Consider the following 9,159-nt stretch of genomic DNA (forward strand, 5'->3'; position numbering starts at 1 on the left):
GGGAGAATTTCTAGACTTTCGCTTTTTTTTCTTTTCACCTTCCCTACATGTTAAAATTTAAGCTGGCCAGTCCACTGAGGATTTGAGTTCCCATCTCCTTGCACCCCCTCTTCAATACACACACGGCCTGTGAGTGGCAAGGATGTAGATAATCATAGAATCATAGGACTGGAAGGGATCTCGAGAGGTCATCTAATCCAGTCCCCTGCACTCATGGCAGGACTAAGCATTATCTAGACCATCCCTGACAGGGGTTTGTCCAACCTGCTCTTAAAAATCCCCAGTGATGGAGATTCCACAACCTCCCTGGGCAATTTAGTCCAGTGCTTAACCACTCTGACAGTTTGGAAGTTTTTCCTAATGTCCAACCTAAACTTCCCTTGCTGCAATTTAAGCCAATTGCTTTTTGTCCTATTATCAGAGGTAAAGAAAAAACAATTTATCTTCTTCCTCCTTTTACATACTTGAAAACTGTTCTCATGTCCCCTCTCAGTCTTCTCGTCTCCAGACTAAACAAACCCAATTTTTTTCAATCTTCCCTCATAGGTCACGCTTTCTAGACCTTTAATCATTTTTGTTGCTCTTCTCTGGACTCGCTCTAATTTGTCCACATCTTTCCTGAAATGTGGAACCCAGAGCTGGACACAATACTCCAGCCGAGGCCTAGTCAGCGTGGAGTAGAGCAGAAGAATTACTTCTTGTGTCCTGCTTACAACACTCCTGCTAATACATCCCAGAAGGATGTTTGCTTTTTTTGCAACAGTGTTACACTGTTGACTCATATTTAGCTTGTGAGCCACTATGACCCCAGATCCCTTTCCACAGTGCTCCTTCCTAGGCAGCCATTTCCCATTTTGTATGTGTGTAACTGATTGTTCCTTCCTCAATGGAGTACTTTGCATTTGTCCTTATTGAATTTTATCCTGTTTACTTCAGACCATTTCTCTAGTTTGTCCAGATCATTTTGAATTTTAATCCTCTCCTCCAAAGCACTTGCAAGCTCTCCCAGCTTGGTATCGTCCACAAACTTTATAAGTGTATTCTCTACGCCATTATCTAAATCACTGATGAAGATCTTGAACAGAACCAGACCCAGAAGTGAGCCCTACGGGACCGCACTCATTATGTTCTTCCAGCATGACTGTGAACCACTGATAACTACTTTCTGGGAAATGGTTTTCCAACCAGTTTTGCACCCACCTTATAAGGTTGCATTTGCCTAGTTTGTTTATGAGAAGGTCATGCGAGACAGTATCAAAAGCTTTACTAAAGTCAAACTGTACCACATCTACCACTTCCCCCCTATCCACAAGGCTTGTTACCCTGGTAAAGAAAGCTATCAGGTTGGTTTGACAGGATTTGTTCTTGACAAATCCATGCTGACTGTTACTTATCACCTTATTATCGTCTAGATGTTTGCAAATCGATTGCTTAATTATTTGCTCCATTATCTTTCTGAGTACAGAAGTTAAGCTGACTGGTCTATAATTCCCTGGGTTGTCCTTATTTCCCTTTTTATAGATGGGCACTGTATTTGCCCTTTTCCAGTCTTCTGGAATCTCTCCCGTCTTCCATGACCTGTCAAAGATAATTGCTAATGGCTCAGATATCTCCTCAGTCAGCTTCTTGAATATTCTAGCATGCATTTCATCAGGCCCTGGTGACTTGAAGAGATCTAATTTGTCCAAGTATTTTTAATTTGTTCTTTCCCTATTTTAGGCTTTTCTGATCCTACCTCATTTTCACTGGCATTCGCTACATTAGACGTCCAATCGCCACCAACCTTCTTGGTGAAAACTGAAACAAAGAAGTCATTGAGCACCTCTGCCATTTCCCCGTTTTCTGTTATTATTCCCCCCACCATGAAATAATGGGCCTACCCTGTCCTTGGACTTCCTCTTGCTTTTGCTGTATTTGTAGAATGTTTTCTTGTTACCCGTTATGTCTCTAGCTGGTTTGATCTCATTTTGTGCCGTAGCCTTTCTAATTTTGTCCCTACATACTTGTGTTATTTGTTTATATTAATCCTTTGTAATTTGACCTAGTTTCTACTTTTTGTAGGACTCTTTTTTGAGTTTTAGATCTTTGAAGATCTCCTGGTTAAGCCAGGGTGGTCTCTTGCCAGACTTCCTATCTTTCCTATGCAGTGGGATAGTTTCCTCTTGTGCCCTTAATAAGGTCTCTCTGAAAAACTGCCTTCTATTGGTTTTCCCCTTAGACAACATCAGGTAGAGGCTTGATGAGGGTGTGGGCAGCCCCCTACCTCCCCTTAGGGAGAGTAAGCGAGCAGTTGCTTTCGACAGGAAGATTACAGTGCAGGGGGCTTTGGAGATGGTCCACAAGAACTTTCCTGGAGTTGAAGGCAGGTTAAACTGCTGCCCCTTTGGGAGGTTCAGTGTAGATACACTCAGCACAGGCAGTGCAGATCACCTGCCCATTTGATTAACATCCACCCCTTTCCCCACCCCCCTCATGGTTTCATTTAACGGGTTGCTGATCTTGTTATCTAAGTCCAGTCTTGAGCACAGATTGCAGGGACATCTCAGTGCATTTCACCTACCACTAAACCAGCCTCTTCTGCACAGCTCTGTTCCCACGGTCCTAATGCAGCTGTCCACTTAGGGGACATTCCCCCCCCACCCCGTGTGTTCTGGAGGTGACTGGAACTCGTCCAATCACTTTATGGCAGGACGGGTCCGAGGATTCAGTGCGATAGATGGGCTGGGAATTCACACCTAGGTTTACAAGACCCAAAGTATCTTTAAGCTACAGGAAAGATGGCATCAGCTATAACCTAAGGCCAAACGTGCATTGATCTCACTGAAATGAGACTTCTTCCAGTTCTGTTGATTTTAAAGTATGTTAAATAAAATAATGGTTGGTTTAAGAAGTAAAGGTGCAGCAGAAGAGTGCACTGTTTCACCCGTCCCCTGCTGCGGCACCCTGTGTGGTGTTTCAATTTGTGTTTATCAGAATTCCTGGAAATAGGTTCAGCTTCCATATGAATACACAGCCCCAGACTGCTATAAATGCTATTGTTGTCAATACCGCAATGAAGTAATAAGGATTTGCTATTTAATGGAAATGGCTGCAAAAAGCAAATATTTTCAGAGACACCCAGACAGTGGCATAACACTGACCTGAGGATATGAACTTTTTGTTATTGTTACAACATTTGCTTCATGATCAGTTAACATGCAGGTATATTAAAAACTCGATTTAACACTGTGTGCAATGGATGTGAAATGCCTTCCAGCAGAAGGCTGATTCCTAACCTATGACTTGACCCAAAGCCCACTGAGGTCAGTAAGTGACTCTATTGACTTCAGTCAATGGGCGTTAGATCAGAACACATTAAGTATGTTTTTCTCCAATATTATGTATACCTTATCACATTAGCACAAACGTGTGCATTTAAAACAAAATAGTTCCTCCAGCCATGATTAAAATGACACAGGGGGAAAATGACATTTCCCCCCGCCGCCGCATTTCTGTGATCTGAGAACTAATTTATAAAAAGTCAGTTTTTCTACAAAATATTGGACTGCAAATATTACTCAATGCAGGTGTTGCCCTTTTTTACAGGTGAGTATTGAATAGTGCGTATGCAGGAAAATAACAGAACAAGCTTTGTTTAAAGTTTCATAGAACTAAGTTACAAAGCTTTACAAATATTTATGATTTCAGAAGTTATAATAAAGACTCTAACACAAAGTACAGTAATATTACAGGCCATTAAACATCTTGGCAAAGAAAGATATCAAAGGAAGAAGGGGAAAATTAAACCCAACCTTCTTAATGATTAATCACATTTTAAACATAAGGGATGTAAAAACACTAAAGTCAACAGTACAAGGGATCAAAAAGAGTAAGCATGTTATCCACCGAACTTAAACACTGCACAATAGAATTTTAAATCTAATTCAGAGACACTTCTAAGACCTCACAAACAGCCTCTTTATTGCTCTTTTGAGAGACAAAAAATTCCTTGCAGTCATTCTAATCAAAAGATAAATATTTTTATTGTCCTCAGATAGCCTAGATTTGTAGGATATAGAGACACAGAATAACCTAATGCAATAAACTCTGTCCTAAGTGTTATTAATGTCCTTCTCTAGCCAAAGTGGCCTTGGAAAGATGAGGAAAAATATGGATCCCACAATCAATTGTGTATATAAAATAATCCCGTGCTTGTTGTATAATTCTTTCCCTGTCTAACGCTGAGGCAAATAGTAAAATTACAGTGGAAGGATCACTCGTTATAGGTGGTAATGACAGCTTGTTGGGTAGCATGAGTACCACAGTGTCCAGAGAAGTGGGTAAAAATATATATGGGTTTTTACAAATAGAAATATTAATTCAGAAATGTCTTCCCCTCCAGATAGTTCAGGGAAGTGCCACTGCCCTAACAGTGATTGCTTTAAAGTCATTTTCAGAAATCCACATTCCTACATACCTAAAGGAAGTCTCTGATCTCACTAGAATTGTACATTTGTATTTTAAGTTGTTCAGATTCCAATTCTCACTTTGAATTAAGTTTTCTCCCAGCTTCTTCTGTCCTGTTTTGTCTCGTGAAAAGTTCTGTCAGAAAATGCCTCCAGCTTAGAATCAAACGCAGCTGATTCTCCCCTACGAAGTCCCTTAAGCAAAGTGAGTGCAGAGCAGGGGTGCAGTCATAGACCCTACTGCCAGAAGGACCCACCAGTGTATCTAGTTTGACCTCCTGGGTAACACAGGCCCCCAACCCCTACCAAGGGTAGGATACTACTGCTCTGACTCATTAGTGCTTCACGCTCACTTTGCAGGGGGTACATGACTGCTCACACACGGCTAAACGGTACATCCTGGCAACTGGGCAACTGCATGGAGGGAGGACTGCAGAAGGAGGAAATTCTGCCCTTCCCTACTCCAGATTGCAAACTTGTTGAGGACTCACAACATGGAGTAGCCTCCATGCTCCCTTATGCACCTATTTCATAAAGGTTGGACACTGGCCAATCTGCAAAGCAGCTCACCCAGGCCTGGCCCCCTCTTATCTCCTGTGTGCTGCCACACCAGGAGTCCCCTGGGAGCTGAACTCTGCATGACACTGTGGGGATGGTGTAGATGGGCCAACTCACCCCTGCGGCACCTCCTGCTGGTGACTCTGGGAATTAGCTCTGTCCAGCGCTGGAGCACCCTCTGCAGGCCGGTGATCCGCCTGTCTTCAGGCCCCCCATGTCCCTCCCTGGACCCGGTGCCCTCTTACATGGGGTGCTGCCCCCTGGCAGTAACCCCTTTCTCTTAGGGTCTCCCCTCCTCAGGGAACCCCCACCCTCTAGCCCCACCTTGCCTCAGTGCACGGCTACTGCCAGTCATTGTCTAGCCGAACGTCCTGGGGCAGACTGCAGTATCAGCCACTCATCATCATCACTGGCAAGGAGGGTTTGGACCTGCTGCCTTGGCCTACCCCTGGGCTGCCCTCTGCAACCCCCAGTACCTGTTAGCCCAATGCTAGGCCGCAGCCTGGGGCTTTCCTAGGCCAGAGCTCCCCAGCTCCTCTGCCTTTCCCCAGCCCTGCTCCACTCAGGTACCCGGTCTCTAGCTCCCTGCAGCTAGGCCCTTCTCTCTCTGAAGGCAGAGAGAGACTGTCTTGCTTCTGGCTTCCCTGGCCTTTTCTAGGGGCCAGCTGTGGCCCTGTTGCTCGGTTTGGGGCGTGGCCCCAGCTGCAGCCACTTCCCCAATCAGCCCAGCATAAAGGCTGCTTTCTTGAGCCTTGGCCCCTTCCCAGGGCTGTTTTAACCCCTTCAGGGAAGGAGCAGGGGTTCACCCTGCTACAGATGGCATTGCCCCATGTGCCTGCTCCCAGAATCACGCCCCACCTTTATGCCATGGTGGCAGGGCCAGGATTAACCCCTAAATGCACAGCCTCAAAATGTTCAGCCGATGATTTTGCCAGTGAAACAATAGTAAAGTCGAGGGTAAATGGAGTTTACCCACTTCTTATTTGGGGAATATGGTGTTTACCTACTTCTCATTAAGGAATAAAGCATTTACTCACACCAGCTCTCCTGTGATACGCAAATCATGGCTCCATTCATTTTTTAACAATTCTACGTAATTTACTTATATTCTGTAGAAAATGTCACCAAATCAAACATTCTGTTATTTGTTGGGAAGAAACAAAATGTCTCCTTGACGAGTTCAGATTTGATTCCTGAAGTTCCCATACCCATTGTAGTGTGTCTTCACATATTGTTGTTATTAGTATACATACAAACTAACTGATCTTGTAATGATGCGGCACACCCTTAGTGCCTACCATGCCACTGCCCAGCCTGGACCATCTAAACATTTAGTTTAGCCACTTCTTTTTTTTTACCACTACACTACTACAGTGAAACATTTGAAGAATGAGAGAGGCTCATTTCCCCTGAATTGAATGCCCCTCCTTTGGGTTCACAGGGAACCTGAAACATTAGTAAAACAGTCAAATGATTGAAATTCACAGTGAGTCATGGTATATTAGCAGTGAGTCACAGCTCTGTTAAAAATAACACTTGAACCATATTCCTCCTCATGAAGGAAACATAACTGTTACTTTTACCACATTTTGTGGTTCGTATTTTGATCAAATGCAGGAAAAACTTGGCCTATTGAAACCAATTTTGGATCAGAAATTTTACCCCAATGCTCATTTCTACATGAGCTTTGTCAAGCAATAAACAGTGTCGTTATAATACACTCCACCCTAGTTAATACACAAAGCCGCGTGTTTACAACAGCACAGTCTGTTGCCATGGATATAATTATTAATGTCACATATTCAACACTATAGACCAAATTCACCACTGGTGTAAGTGGGTGTAACTCTGTCAAAACCAATGTAACGACATCCAGTAACTCCAGCAGTGAATGACTGTAGAGTCCAGGAGATGAGGTGTTGGTTTGTACTTATGAAGATCCGTTTATGAAACACATCTCTTTGTTAAGTAGGAAAAGGGGACCTGGAGAACCCGTGTAACCCACTAGAACGGTGAGCACACTGTACGATGCGTAGTGACATTTCCCTGGAAAGAAAGCCCCTCTGTCAAGGAAAAGGACTTTGAGATACATTTTCTATTCGGTACCTTAGCCCCTAGCACAGATTCAGTGAAGCTATTATATTTGCTCCCTTTTTCTGCAGAGCTGCTTTGACCATGTCCATGGTCAGACATTCTCGTTTCACTTGAAATAATTTAGTGAAGAGCTCATAGCAATTATTGAGCAAAACACATCAGCAAAGTGCATTCTTCTCTAGCAATAAGCCTGGCTTTTCCTGCTACTCTTTTTATCAATCTGCAGTAGGGGTGCCAAACTGCTTGTTTCTTCGATGTCTGATGGAAAATAACAAGGGATGAAATTCCACCTCCTGTTACATTTAGTCCTATCTGTGACCGAGGGCAGGCTTTGTTGCTGTGGGTAAAATCCTCCTATCAGTTACACAGGCGCAACCCTAACGAAGACACTTGGCCTGATTCTCCTCTCTCAAACCAGTTTCACGCCAGTGTAATTCCATTGATTCCAATGGAGTAACCCCTGATTTACACCAGTATGAGAAGAGAACCAGTAGAGTTTTTGTAATTTATTTATGTACAAAACCTTTCCCCCCTTTAAACTGAGAAGCGAATTTGGTCCACTGAGCCTGATTCTGATCTCACACTAGAGTTATGCCTGACTTACTCCAGGGAGAGGAGAATTTGGCCCAATGAATTTTCTGTTTGAAATGGCCCTTGTTGAGCTGAAGTTGAACTGAAAGGGTTTGTTTCTCCTTTCTACTACGTCAGTGTAATTAGGAGTAACTCCAGTGAAATCAATGGAATTGCCCTGGAGACTCAGGCCCAGATCATGAGCTAAATCCTCAACTGCTGTAAATCACCAGAACTCCACTGGAATCAACAGAGCTAGGTCAGTTTACACCAGCTAATCACCTGGCCCCATACATGTATATGAAGCCAAATCAATATTCCATTTGAAGGGCTAGTGATGCTTCCATGCTGTGATACCTGGGTTTAAAAATGTTGCCTAAGAATCTTACTGTGAAAGGCTGGGTAAACAAAGATGGCGGAAGAGGAGACTTCCAGGTGGAATGGCTGGATGTCCCATGGAGTTCCAGAATAAAAAGGCATAGCCACATAGGGGTGTTGGAGATGTTAGGCATGTCAGATCAATGCATTCTTGTTGTGCCACTGCCTAGCTTCAAGGTAACACTCCATCCCAGAACCCAATAGCTTCAAGGTAACACTCCATGCTGACCTGTAGCTAGTGGAACAGTGGATGGTGGAAATGAATGAGAGGCAGAATGAAGCAGCAATTTACAAGTAGATGGGGCATTTTTTGTAAATAAATAATTTTTAAAATAACTGGCTGGCAGCTCAGCTCAGTGACACCAAAGAGATTTGCAAACTTACGATGACAAATGGATAAAACAAAGTGTTGAAAATCCCTCTTTTCTTCCCTTGCTGGTCAAATGAATAGTTGATGGTGTCAGTTGTAACCAGATTCAGAACCTGCATCCTCTGACTGTAAATTACTGGCTTGTTAGTATTGAATTTCCATGTAAAATGGTGTTTGCAAATGTTTTTGAATTAAGGGAGAGTGCATTGGAACATTTAATAAAAATTAAACATCTTGCACTGGCAGATCACTAATCAGCAAAAGAATATGGGTTGGCAGTCTTTGTGCACCTAGAATTGCCAGTGATTTGAGTGGAAGGTGTTTTGCATGAAGTAGAGTCTGCAGCCCAAGAGGTGTTGGCTCAAAATTGCCTCCAAATGTAAGTTTTATTTGAAGCTTTTCAAAATCTTCTAGAAATCAGCAAATTTCTTTTTCCTTCTTGTTTTTCTTTCTGAGTAAATGGGAGTGGGAGGAGGGTTTATACACTGGCTTGTAGTCTTGGCAACCAAAGCATTAAGAATGTTATACTAGTGAATGTAGCCCAGCTACTAAATTGACTATAAACCAAAGCCTGATTCTGAGATATGATCTGTGTAAGTAACTTCCACAGACTTCCCTGGTGCAAGATCAGTACATTGCAGAGTAAAACAGAACCCTGTAGGGTTAGCACTATATCTTATCATTTGTTCCCATTGAAGGCTGGACACAGAAAGACTGCAAGCCCATATTCTTACCCTTCACATA

The sequence above is a fragment of the Mauremys reevesii genome, linkage group 19 (genome assembly GCF_016161935.1).
Source record: "Mauremys reevesii isolate NIE-2019 linkage group 19, ASM1616193v1, whole genome shotgun sequence".
Classification (NCBI taxonomy): Eukaryota; Metazoa; Chordata; order Testudines; family Geoemydidae; genus Mauremys; species Mauremys reevesii.